Here is a 12987-nt window from a genome sequence, read left to right as displayed (position 1 = left end):
GTGTTTTTCTCTCTCATAATTAAAAATTCAAAAATCAAAAATATATCTTTTCCTTTTTTCTCTCCAAATTTTTGAAATTTTGGGTTGACTTGGTCAAAAATTTTCAAAATTAGTTGTTTCTTACAAGTCAAGTCAAATTTTCAATTTTAAAAATCTTATCTTTTCAAAATCTTTTTCAAAAATTATATCTTTTTCATTTTGTTTCTATTTTTCAAAAATTTCAAAAATCTTTTTCAAAATATTTTCAAAATTTTTTTCTTATCTTTATATCAAATTTTCGAAAATTAGCTAACAATTAATGTGATTGATTCAAAAATTTGAAGTTTGTTACTTTCTTGTTAAGAAAGGTTCAATCTTTAAATTCTAAAATCATATCTTGTAGTTACTTGTTAGTTAAGTAATTAATTTTAATTTTAAAAATTAAATCTTTTTCAAACATATCTTTTTATCACATCTTCTTATCTTATCTTTATCTATCCTTTCAAATTTTATCTTTTTCAAAATTTGATTTTAAAAATATCTTATCTAACTTCTTATCTTCTTATCTTTTTAAAATTTGATTTTAATATCTTTTTCAACTAACTATTTGACTTTTTGTTTATTTCTTATCTTTTTCAAAACCACCTAACTACTTTTCCCTCTCTGATTTTCGAAAATATCTCACCTCTTTTTCAAAAATTCTTTTTGTTCTAAATTTTAATTTTAATTATATTTTATCTTTAATTTTCGAAAATTACTAACCCCTTTTTAAAATTATTTTCGAAATTCTCCCTCTCTTTTCTTATTCTATTTAATTATTTAATTACTAACACTTCTCTTTACCTCTCTCCATCTAAATATCTGAATCCCCTCTGCTACATTCTTCTCCCCTTTCTTTTTCTACTAACATAAAGGAATCTCTATACTGTGACATAGAGGATTCCTCTTCTTTTCTTGTTTTCTTCTCTTTCATATGAGCAGGAACAAGGAAAAAGGCACTCTTGTTAAAATTAATCCTGAACCTAAAAGGACTCTGAAGAGAAAACTAAGAGAAGCTAAACTACAACAATCTAAAGGTAACCTTTCAGAAATATTAGAACAAGAGAAGGAGATGGCAGCCGAAAATAATAATAATGCAAGGAGGATGCTTGGTGACTTCACAAAACCAACGTCCAAATTTGATGGAAGAAGCATCTCCATTCCTGCCATTGGAGCCAATAATTTTGAGCTTAAGCCTCAACTAGTTGCTTAATGCAACAGAACTGCAAGTTTATGGACTTCCATCTGAAGATCCTTACCAGTTTTTAACTGAGTTCTTGCAGATTTGTGAGACTGTTAAGACGAATGGAGTTGATCCTGAAGTCTACAGACTCATGCTTTTCCCTTTTGCTAAAAGAGACAGAGCTAGAATATGGTTGGATTCACAACCTAAGGATAGCCTGGACTCTTGGGATAAGCTGGTCATGACTTTCTTGGATAAATTCTTTCCTCCTCAAAAGCTGAGCAAGCTTAGAGTGGATGTTCAGACCTTCAAACAGAAAGATGGTGAATCCCTCTATGAAGCTTGGGAAAGATACAAGCAGCTGACCAAAAGGTGTCCATCTGATATGTTTTCAGAATGGACCATATTTGATATATTATATTATGGTCTATCTGAGTTTTCGAAAATGTCATTGGACCATTCTGTAGGTGGATCAATTCACCTAAAGAAAACACCTGCAGAAGCTCAAGAACTCATTGACATGGTTGCAAATAACCAATTTATGTACACCTCTGAGAGGAATTCCGTGAATAATGGGACACCTCAGAGGAAGGGAGTTCTTGAAATTGATGCCCTGAATGCCATATTGGCTTAGAACAAAGTGTTGACTCAGCAAGTCAACATGATCTCTCAAAGTCTGAATGGATGGCAAAATGCATCCAACAGTACTAAAGAGGCAGCTTCTGAAGAGGCTTATGATCTTAAGAACCATGCAATGGCAGAGGTCAATTACATGGGCGAACCATATGGAAACACCTACAATTCATCATGGAGAAATCATCCAAATTTCTCATGGAAGGATCAACAAAAGCCTCAACAAGGCTTTAACAATGGTGGACGTAATAGGCTGAGCAATAGCAAGCCTTTTCCATCATCTTCTCAGCAACAGACAGAGAATTCTGAACAAAATACTTCTAATTTAGCCAATCTAGTCTCTGATCTGTCAAAGGCCACTTTCAGTTTCATGAGTGAAACAAGATCCTCCATCAGAAATCTGGAGGCACAAGTGGGCCAGCTGAGTAAGAAAGTCATTGAAACTCCTCCCAATATTCTCCCAAGCAATACAGAAGAGAATCCAAAAGGAGAGTGCAAGGCCATTGATGTAATCAACATGGCCGAATGCACAAGGGAGGAGGAGGACGAAAATCCTAGTGAGGAAGACCTCCTGGGACGTCCCTCAAGTAAGAAGGAGTTTCCTATTAAGGATCCAAAGGAATCTGAGGCTCATATAGAGACCATAGAGATTCCATTAAATCTCCTTCTGCCATTCATGAGCTCTGAAAACTATTCTTCCTCTGAAGAGGATGAAGATGTGACTGGAGAGCAAGTTGCTCAATATTTAGGAGCTATCATGAAGCTGAATGCCACGTTGTTTGGTAATGAGACTTGGGAAAGTGAACCCCCCTTGCTCATTAATGAACTAGATACCTGGATTCAGCAAATTTTACCTCAAAAGAGACAAGATCCTGGCAAGTTCTTAATACCTTGTACCATAGGCACCATGACCTTTGAAAGAGCTCTATGTGACCTGGGGTCAGGGATAAATTTTATGCCACTTTCTGTAATGGAGAAGCTGGGGATCATTGAGGTACAACCTGCCTTGTTCTTATTACAATTGGCAGACAAGTCATTAAGACAAGCTTATGGAATAGTAGAGGACGTGTTAGTAAAGGTTGAAGGCCTTTACATCCCTGCTGATTTCATAATCTTAGACACTAGGAAGGAAGAGGATGAATGCATCATCATTGGAAGACCTTTCCTAGCCACAGCAGGAGCTGTGATAGATGTCAACAGAGGTGAATTAGTCCTTCAATTGAATGGGGACTACCTTGTGTTTAAGGCACATGGCCAACCCTCTGTGACAAAAGAGAGTAAGCACAAAGAGCTTCTCTCAGTTCAGAGTCAAGAAGAGCCCCCACAGTCAAACTCTAAGTTTGGTGTTGGGAGCCACAACCAAACACTAAGTTTGGTATTAAGATCCCATATCCAAACTCTAAGTTTGGTGTTGGGACTATACAACATTGACCTAATCACCTTGTGGCTCCATGAGAGCCCACTGCCAAGCTATTGACATTAAAGAAGCGCTTGTTGGGAGGCAACCCAATTTTATTTATCTAATTTTTATTTTATTTTATTTTATTGTTATTTTGTGTTTTATTAGGTACATGATCATGTGGAGTCACAAAAAAATATAAAAATCAAAAACAGAATCAAAAAAAGCAGAAGAAAAATCACACCCTGGAGGAAGCACAGACTGGCGTTCAACGCCAATAAGCAGCATCTGGTTGGCGTTCAATGCCAGAACAGAGCATGAATCTGGCGCTGAACGCCAGAAACAAGCAACATTCTGGCGTTTGAACGCCAGAAATGTGCCTTAAGAAAAGCTGGCGCTGAACGCCAGTAACAAGCATGGAATTGGCGTTCAACGCCAGAAACATGCTATATATGGGTGTTGAATGCCCAGAACATGCATTACATGGGTGTTGAACGCCCAGAACATGCTTTACATGGGCGTTGAACGCCCAAAACGTGCATCACCTCGGCGTTTAAACGCCAGAATGGTATGCAAAGGCATTTTACATGCCTATTTGGTGCAGGGATGGAATTCCTTGACACCTCAGGATCTGTGGACCCCACAGGATCACCTCAGGATCTGTGGACCCCAAAGGATCCCCACCTAACATATTCCCACCTTACCTCCTAATCCTATTTACACTCTCCCCCATATCACATTTCCCAAAACCCTTCACCAAACACCTCAATCTCTCTTCCCCATCACCTATTCACCACTCACATCCATCCACTCTTCCCCATAAACCCCACCTACCTCCAAAATTCAAAAATCTTTCCCACCCAAATCCACCCTAAAATGGCCGAACCTACCCTCTCCCCTTTCCCTATATATACCCCTCCATTCCACTTCATTTTCACACAACACAACCCCATCTTCTATACCTTGGCCGAAATACCATCTCTTCCTTCTCCTCAATATTTTCTTTTTCTTCTTCTTCTCTTCTTTCTTCTCTTGCTTGAGGGCGAGCAATATTTTAAGTTTGGTGTGGTAAAAGCATAAGCTTTTTGTTTTTCCATTACCATCAATGGCACCTAAGGCCGGAGAATCCTCTAAAAAAGGAAAAGGGAAGACAAAAGCTTCCACCTCCGAGTCATGGGAGATGGAAAGATTCATCTCCAAAAGCCATCAAGACCACTTCTATTATGTTATGGCAAAGAAGAAGGTGATCCCTGAGGTCCCTTTCAAGCTCAAGAAAAATGAGTATCCAGAGATCCGACATGAGATCCGAAGAAGAGGTTGGGAAGTCCTAACCAACCCCATGCAACAAGTCGGAATCTTAATGGTTCAAGGGTTCTATGCCAATGCATGGATCACTAGAAACCATGATCAAAGTATGAACCCGAGTCCAAAGAATTATCTCACAATGGTTCAGGGGAAATACCTAGATTTTAGTCCGGAGAATGTGAGATTGGCGTTCCACTTGCCCATGATGCAAGAAGATGTACGCCCCTACACTAGAAGGGTCAACTTTAATCAAAGGTTGGACCAAGTCCTTATGGACATATGTGTGGAAGGAGCTCAATGGAAGAGAGACTCCAAAGGCAATAAGCCAGTCCAACTAAGAAGACTGGACCTCAAGGCTGTAGCTAGAGGATGGTTGGAGTTCATTCAACGCTCCATCATTCCCACTAGCAACCGATCTGAAGTTACTGTGGATCGGGCCATCATGATTCATAGCATCATGATTGGATAGGAAGTAGAAATTCATGAAGTCATCTCCAATGAATTCTACAAAATAGCCGAAAAGCCCTCCACCATGGCAAGGCTAGCTTTTCCTCACCTTATTTGCCATCTATGTTACTCAGCTAGAGTTATCATAGAAGGAGATATCTCCATTGAAGAAGATAAGCCCATCACCAAGAAAAAGATGGAGCAAATAAGAGAGCCCACTCATAGAGCCCAATAGACGCATGAGGAAGCCCAAGAAATCCCTAAGATGCCTCAAGGGATGCACTTTCCTCCCAACAACTATTGGGAATAACTCAACACTTCCTTAGAAGATTTGAGCCACAATGTGGAACAATTAAGGGTGGAACATCATGAGCACTCCATCATTCTCCATGAAATAAGAGAAGACCAAAGAGCAATGAGGGAGGAGCAATAAAGGCAAAGAAGGGACATAGAAGAGCTTAAGGACATTGTTGGTCCTTCAAGAAGAAGACGCCACTAAGGTGAATTCATTCCTTATTCTTATTTCTTTCTATTTTTCGGTTTCTATGTTATGTTTATCTATATTTTGTGTCTCTACTTCATGATCATTAGTATGTAGTAACCATGTCTTAAAGCTATGAATAAAATCCATTAATCCTTCACTTCTCTTAAATGAAATATGCTTTAATTCAAAAGAACAAGAGGTACATGAATTTTGAATATATCCTTGAATTTAGTTTAATTATATTGATGTGGTGACAATACTTTTTGTTTTCTGAATGAATGCTTGAACAATGCATATTTTTTATCTTGTTGTTTATGAATGTTAAAACTGTTGGCTCTTGAAAGAATAATGAATAAAGAGAAATGTTATTGATGATCTGAAAGATCATGGAATTGATTCTTGAAGCAAGAAAAAGCAGTGAAAAACAAAAGCTTGCGAAAAAAAAGAGGTGGTGAAAAAAAAAATATAGAAAGAAAAAGAAAAAGCAAGCAGAAAAAGCCAATAGCCCTTAAAACCAAAAGGCAAGGGTAAAAAGGATCCAAAGCAAAAGAGTGTGCTTAAGAGCTCTGGACACCTCTAACTGGGGACTCTAGCAAAGTTGAGTCACAATCTGAAAAGGTTCACCCAGTTATGTGTCTGTGGCATTTAAGTATCCGGTGGTAATATTGGAAAACAAAGTGCTTAGGGCCACGGCCAAGACTCATAAGTAGCTGTGTTCAAGAATCAACATGCTTAACTAGGAAAGTCAATAACACTATCCGAAATTCTAAGTTCCTAGAGAAGCCAATCATTCTAAAACTTCAAAGGAAAAAGTGAGATGCCAAAACTGTTCAGAAGCAAAAAGCTACAAGTCCCGCTCATCTAAATTAGAATTAATATTCATTGATATTTTGGAATTTATAGTACATTCTCTTCTTTTTATCCTAATTGATTTTCAGTTGCTTGGGGACAAGCAACAATTTAAGTTTGGTGTTGTGATGAGCGGATAATTTATACACTTTTTGGCATTATTTTTAGGTAGTTTTTAGTAAGTTCAAGCTACTTTTAGAGATGTTTTCATTAGTTTTTATGTTAAATTCACATTTCTGGACTTTACTATGAGTTTGTGTGTTTTGCTGTGATTTCAGGTAATTTCTGGCTGAAATTGAGGGACTTGAGCAAAACTCTGAAAGAAGGCTGACAAAAGGACTGCTGATGCTATTGGAATCTGACCTCCCTGCACTCGAAATGGATTTTCTGGAGCTACGGAACTCCAAATGGCGCGCTCTTAACGGCGTTGGAAAGTTGACATCCAGAGCTTTCCAGCAATATATAATAGTCCATACTTTATTCAGGAATTGACGACGTAAAGTGGCGCTCAACGCCAAATACATGCTGCTGTCTGGAGTTAAACGCTAGAAACACGTCATAACCCGGAGTTGAACGCCAGAAACACGCTATAACTCGGCGTTCAACTCCAAGAAAAGCCTCAGCTCGTGGATAGATCAAGCTCAGCCCAAGCACACACCAAGTGGGCCCCGGAAGTGGATTTATGCATCAATTACTTACTCATGTAAACCCTAAGTAGCTAGTTTATTATAAAAAGAACATTTAACTATTGTATTAGATATCTTTTTGACCATTCGGTCTTTTGATCATTCAGGGGGCTGGCCATTTGGCCATGCCTGAACCTTTCACTTATGTATTTTCAACGGTGGAGTTTCTACACACCATAGATTAAGGGTGTGGAGCTCTGCTGTACCTCAAGTTTCAATACAATTACCATTACCTTATATTCAATTCTCTTTTATTCTTATTCCAAGATATACATTGCACTTCAAATTGATGAATATGATGATCCGTGACACTCATCATCATTCTCACCTATGAACGCGTGTGACTGACAACCACTTCCGTTCTACTTTAGGCCGGGCGCATATCTCTTAGATTCCCCAACAGAATCTTCGTGGTATAAGCTAGATAGATGGCGGCATTCATGGGGATCCGGAAAGTCTAACCTTGTCTGTGGTATTCCGAGTAGGATTCCGGTATTGAATGACTGTGACGAGCTTCAAACTCCTGAAGGCTGGGCGTTAGTGACAGACGCAAAAGAATCAAGGGATTCTATTCCAACCTGATTGAGAACCGACAGATGATTAGCCGTGCTGTGACATAGCATTTGGACCTTTTTCACTGAGAGGATGGGATGTAGCCATCAACAAGGGTGATGCCTCCAGACGATTAGCCATGCAGTGATAGCGCATAGGACCATTTTCCCGAGAGGATAAAAAGTAGCCATTGAAGACAGTGATGCCCTACATACAGCTTGCCATGGAAAGGAGTAAGAAGGATTAGATGAATGTAATAAGAAAGTAGAGATTCAAGAGGATTCTAGCATCTCCACACGCCTATCTGAAATTCCCACCATTAATTTACATAAGTATTTCTATCCTATTTTATTTTCTGTTTATTATTAATTTTCGAACTCATCATAAACCAATTTAATCTGCCTAACTGACAAATACAAGGTGACCATAGCTTGCTTCATACCAACAATCTCTGTGGGATCGACCCTTACTCACGTAAGGTATTACTTGGATGACCCAGTACACTTGCTGGTTAAGTTGAACGGAGTTGTGTCCACACATAGCCAATAGCCATTAAATAAATCTCATGCAAATACAAAGAGGGTCACAATTTCATCCACTATTCCCCAATGAGCAAGGGAGGTTCACTTTTCCAAGTCTCATTACCAAACAACTTGGCATTCAGCTTCATGGTAGCTCCTAAATATTGAGCAACTTGCTCTCCAGTCACATCTTCATCCTCTTCAGAGGAAGAATAGTCTTCAGAGCTCATGAATGGCAGAAGGAGATTTAATGGAATCTCTATGGTCTCTATATGAGCCTCAGATTCCTTTGGATCCTTAATAGGAAACTCCTTCTTGCTTGAGGGACGTCCCAGGAGGTCTTCCTCACTAAGATTTTCGTCCTTCTCCATCCTTGTGCATTCGGACATATTGATTACATCAATGGCCTTGCACTCTCCTTTTGGATTCTCTTCTGTATTGCTTCGGAGAATACTGGGAGGAGTTTCAATGACTTTCTTACTCAACTGGCCCACTTGTGCCTCCAGATTTCTGATGGAGGATCTTGTTTCACTCATGAAACTAAAAGTGGCCTTTGACAGATCAGAAACTAGATTGGCTAAATTAGAAGTGTTTTGTTCAGAATTCTCTGTCTGTTCCTGAGAAGGTGATGAAAAAGGCTTGCTATTGCTCAGCCTATTGCGTCCACCATTGTTAAAGATTTGTTGAGGCTTCTTTTCATCCTTCCATGAGAAATTTGGATGATTTCTCCATGGTGAATTATAGGTGTTTCCATAAGGTTCACCCATGTAATTAACCTCTGCCATTACAGGGTTCTCAGGATCATAAGCTTCTTCAGAAGCTGCCTCTTTAGTACTGTTGGATGCATTTTACCATCCATTCAGACTTTGAGAAATCATGTTGACTTGCTGAGTCAACACTTTGTTCTGAGCCAATATGGCATCCAGAGCATCAATTTCAAGAACTCCTTTCTTCTGAGGTATCCCATTATTCACAGAATTCCTCTCAGAAGTGTACATAAATTGGTTATTTGCAACCATGTCAATGAGTTCTTGAACTTCTGCAGGTGTTTTCTTTAGGTGGATGGATCCACCTGCAGAATGGTCGAATGACATTTTTGAAAATTCAGATAGACCATAATAGAATATATCTAATATGGTCCATTCTGAAAACATGTCAGATGGACACCTTTTGGTCAGCTGCTTGTATCTTTCCCAAGCTTCATAGAGGGATTCACCATCTTTCTGTTTGAAGGTCTAAACATCCACTCTAAGCTTGTTCAGCTTTTAAGGAGGAAAGAATTTATCCAAGAAGGCTGTGACCAGCTTATCCCAAGAGTCCAGGCTATCCTTAGGTTGCAAATCCAACCATATTCTAGCTCTGTCTCTTACAGCAAAAGGGAAAAGCATGAGCCTGTAGACTTCAGGATCTACTCCATTTGTCTTAACAGTCTCACAGATCTGCAAGAACTCAGTTAAAAACTGGTAAGGATCTTCAGATGGAAGTCCATAGAACTTGCAGTTTTGTTGCATTAAGGCAACTAGCTGAGGTTTAAGCTCAAAATTATTGGCTCCAATGGCAGGAATGGAGATGCTTCTTCCATCAAATTTGGACGTTGGCTTTGTGAAGTCACCAAGAATTCTCCTTGCATTATTATTATTTTCGGTTGTCATCTCCTTCTCTTGCTCTAATATTTCTGAAAGGTTACCTTTAGATTGTTGTAGCTTAGCTTCTCTTAATTTTCTCTTCAGAGTCCTTTCAGGTTCTGGATCAATTTCAACAAGAGTGCCTTTTTCCTTGTTCCTGCTCATATGAAAGAGAAGAAAACAAGAAAAGAAGAGGAATCCTCTATGTCACAGTACAGAGATTCCTTTATGTTAGTAGAAGAAGAAAGGGGATAAGAGTGAAGAAGAGTGGGTTCGGATATTTAGATGAAGAGAGGTGAAGAGAAGTGTTAGTAATTAAATAATTAAATAGAATAAGTGAGAGGGGATAGAGAATTCGAAAATAATTTTAAAAAGGGGTTAGTAATTTTCGAAAATTAAAGATAAAATATAATTAAAATTAAAATTTAGAACAAAAAGAATTTTTGAAAAAAAGGTGAGATATTTTCGAAAATCATAGAGGGAAAAGTAGTTAGGTGGTTTTGAAAAAGATAAGAAACAAACACAAAGTCAAATAGTTAGTTGAAAAAGATATTAAAATCAAATTTTAAAAAGATAAGAAGATAAGAAGTTAGATAAGATATTTTAAAATCAAATTTTTGAAAAAGATAAAATTTGAAAAAGATATGATAAAAGGATAAGATAAGAAGATAAGATAAGATATGTTTGAAAAAGATTTAATTTTTAAAATTAAAATTAATTACTTAACTAACAAGTAACTACAAGATATGATTCTAGAATTTAAAGATTGAACCTTTCTTAAAAAGAAAGCAACAAACTTCAAATTTTTGAATCAATCACATTAATTGTTAGCTAATTTTCGAAAATTTGATATAAAGATAAGAAAAAGATTTTGAAAAGATAAGATTTTTAAATTGTTGAAAATTTGACTTGACTTGTAAGAAACACTAATTTTAAAAATTTTTGACCAAGTCAACCCAAAATTTCGAAAATTTGGAGAGAAAAAAGGAAAAGATATATTTTTGATTTTTGAATTTTTTTATTATGAGAGAGAAAAACACAAAAATGACCCAAAACATAAAAATTTTGGATCAAACACATAATGCATGCAAGAACACTATGAATGTCAAGATGAACATCAAGAACACTTTGAAGATCATGATGAACATCAAGAACATGTTTTTGAAAAATTTTTGATGCAAAGAAAACATGCAAGACACCAAACTTAGAAATCTTTAATGCATGGACTCTAACTAACGAAAAATGCATATGAAAAACAACAAACAACACAAAACGAGAGAACATCAAGATCAAACAAGAAGACTTACCAAGAACAACTTGAAGATCATGAAGAACACTATGAATGCATGGAATTTTCGAAAAATGCAAGAAAAAATTTTTAAATCATGCAATTGACACCAAACTTAAAAATTGACTCAAGACTCAAATAAGAACACAAAATATTTTTGGTTTTTTATGATTTTATTAAATTTTTTTTGGATTTTTATTTTTTTCGAAAACAAAGTTGAAAAAACGAAAAAGAAAAGAAAAATTTCGAAAAAGATTTTTGAAAAGAAAATTACCTAATCTGAGCAATAAGATGAACCGTCAGTTGTCCATACTCGAACAATCCCCCGCAACGGCACCAAAAACTTGGTGGACGAAATTGTGATCAACAATAATGGCTCTTTGGCATGTGCATAAAAATTAACTCAGCACTTTCTTTCCACAACTCCGTTCAACTTAACCAGCAAGTGTACTGGGTCATCCAAGTAATACCTTACGTGAGTAAGGGTCGATCCCACAGAGATTGTTGGTATGAAGCAAGCTATGGTCACCTTGTAAATCTCAGTTAGGCAGATTAAATTGATTCATGATAGGTTTGAAAATTAATAATAAACAGAAAATAAAATAGGATAAATACTTATGTAAATCAATAGTGGGAATTTCAGATAGGCGTATGGAGATGCTGTGCTCCTCTTGAATCTCTACTTTCTTATTACATTCATCCAATCCTTCTTACTCCTTTCCATGGCAAGCTGTATGTAGGGCATCACCGTCTTCAATGGCTACTTTTCATCCTCTCGGGAAAATGGTCCTATGTGCTGTCACTGCATGGCTAATCGTCTAGAGGCATCACCCTTGTTGATGGCTACATCCCATCCTCTCAGTGAAAATGGTCCAAATGCTCTGTCACAGCACGGCTAATCATCTATCGGTTCTCAATCAGGTTGGAATAGAATCCCTTGATTCTTTTGCGTCTGTCACTAATTCCCAGCCTTCAGGAGTTTGAAGCTCGTCACAGTCATTCAATACCGGAATTCTACTCGGAATACCACAGACAAGGTTAGACTTTCCGGATTTCCGGGATCCTACTCGGAATACCACAGACAAGGTTAGACTTTCCGGATCCTCATGAATGCCGCCATCTATCTAGCTTATACCATGAAGATTCTGTTGGGGAATCTAAGAGATATGCGCCCAGCCTAAAGTAGAACGGAAGTGGTTGTCAATCACGCGCGTTCATAGGTGAGAATGATGATGAGTGTCACGGATCATCACATTCATCAAGTTGAAGTGCAACGTATATCTTGGAATAAGAATAAAAGAGAATTGAATATAAAGTAATGGTAATTGTATTGAAACTTGAGGTACAGCAGAGCTCCACACCCTTAATCTATAGTGTGCAGAAACTCCACCGTTGAAAATACATAAGTGAAAGGTTCAGGCATGGCCGAATGGCCAGCCCCCTAAAACGTGATCAATGGCCCCCTAAGATGAAGAATAAAACAAAACTGAGACCAAAGATGAAACGTGGTCAAAAGACGACTAATACACTAGTTAAATGTCCTATATATACTAGACTAGCTACTAGGGTTTACATGAGTAAGTAATTGATGCATAAATCTACTTCCGGGACCCACTTGGTGTATGCTTGGGCTGAGCTTGATCTATCCACGAGCTGAGGCTTCTCTTGGAGTTGAACGCCGAGTTATAGCGTGTTTCTGGCGTTTAACTCCAGACAGCAGCATGTACTTGGCGTTGAGCGCCACTTTACGTCGTCAATTCCCGTATAAAGTATGGACTATTATATATTGCTGGAAAGCTCTGGATATCTACTTTCCAACGCCATTGAGAGCGCGCCATTTATAGTTCCATAGCTCCAGAAAATTCATTTCGAGTGCAGGGAGGTCAGAATCCAACAGAATCAGCAGTTCTTTTGTCAGCCTTTTTTAGAATTTTGCTCAAGTCCCTCAATTTCAACCAGAAATTATCTGAAATCACATAAAAACACACAAACTCATA

General features: G+C 37.7%; 2 non-coding genes across 2 annotated transcripts; one reads left to right on the top strand and one right to left on the bottom strand.

Moving 5' to 3' along the window:
* Positions 1-1484: 1484 nt before the first annotated feature.
* LOC130938569 (small nucleolar RNA R71) lies at positions 1485-1591 on the bottom strand. Its single transcript, XR_009069730.1, has one exon. It is a non-coding gene; the product is annotated as a small nucleolar RNA R71 (small nucleolar RNA).
* A 7638-nt stretch (positions 1592-9229) lies between these two features.
* Positions 9230-9333, top strand: LOC130937443 (small nucleolar RNA R71). The gene has a single exon (XR_009068663.1). It is a non-coding gene; the product is annotated as a small nucleolar RNA R71 (small nucleolar RNA).
* Positions 9334-12987: the final 3654 nt, after the last annotated feature.

Source organism: Arachis stenosperma, chromosome 6, assembly GCF_014773155.1.
Source record: "Arachis stenosperma cultivar V10309 chromosome 6, arast.V10309.gnm1.PFL2, whole genome shotgun sequence".
Lineage (NCBI taxonomy): Eukaryota > Viridiplantae > Streptophyta > Magnoliopsida > Fabales > Fabaceae > Arachis > Arachis stenosperma.
The sequence above is the reverse complement of the archived record's forward strand: the minus strand, read 5'-3'. Positions and strand labels throughout refer to the sequence as shown.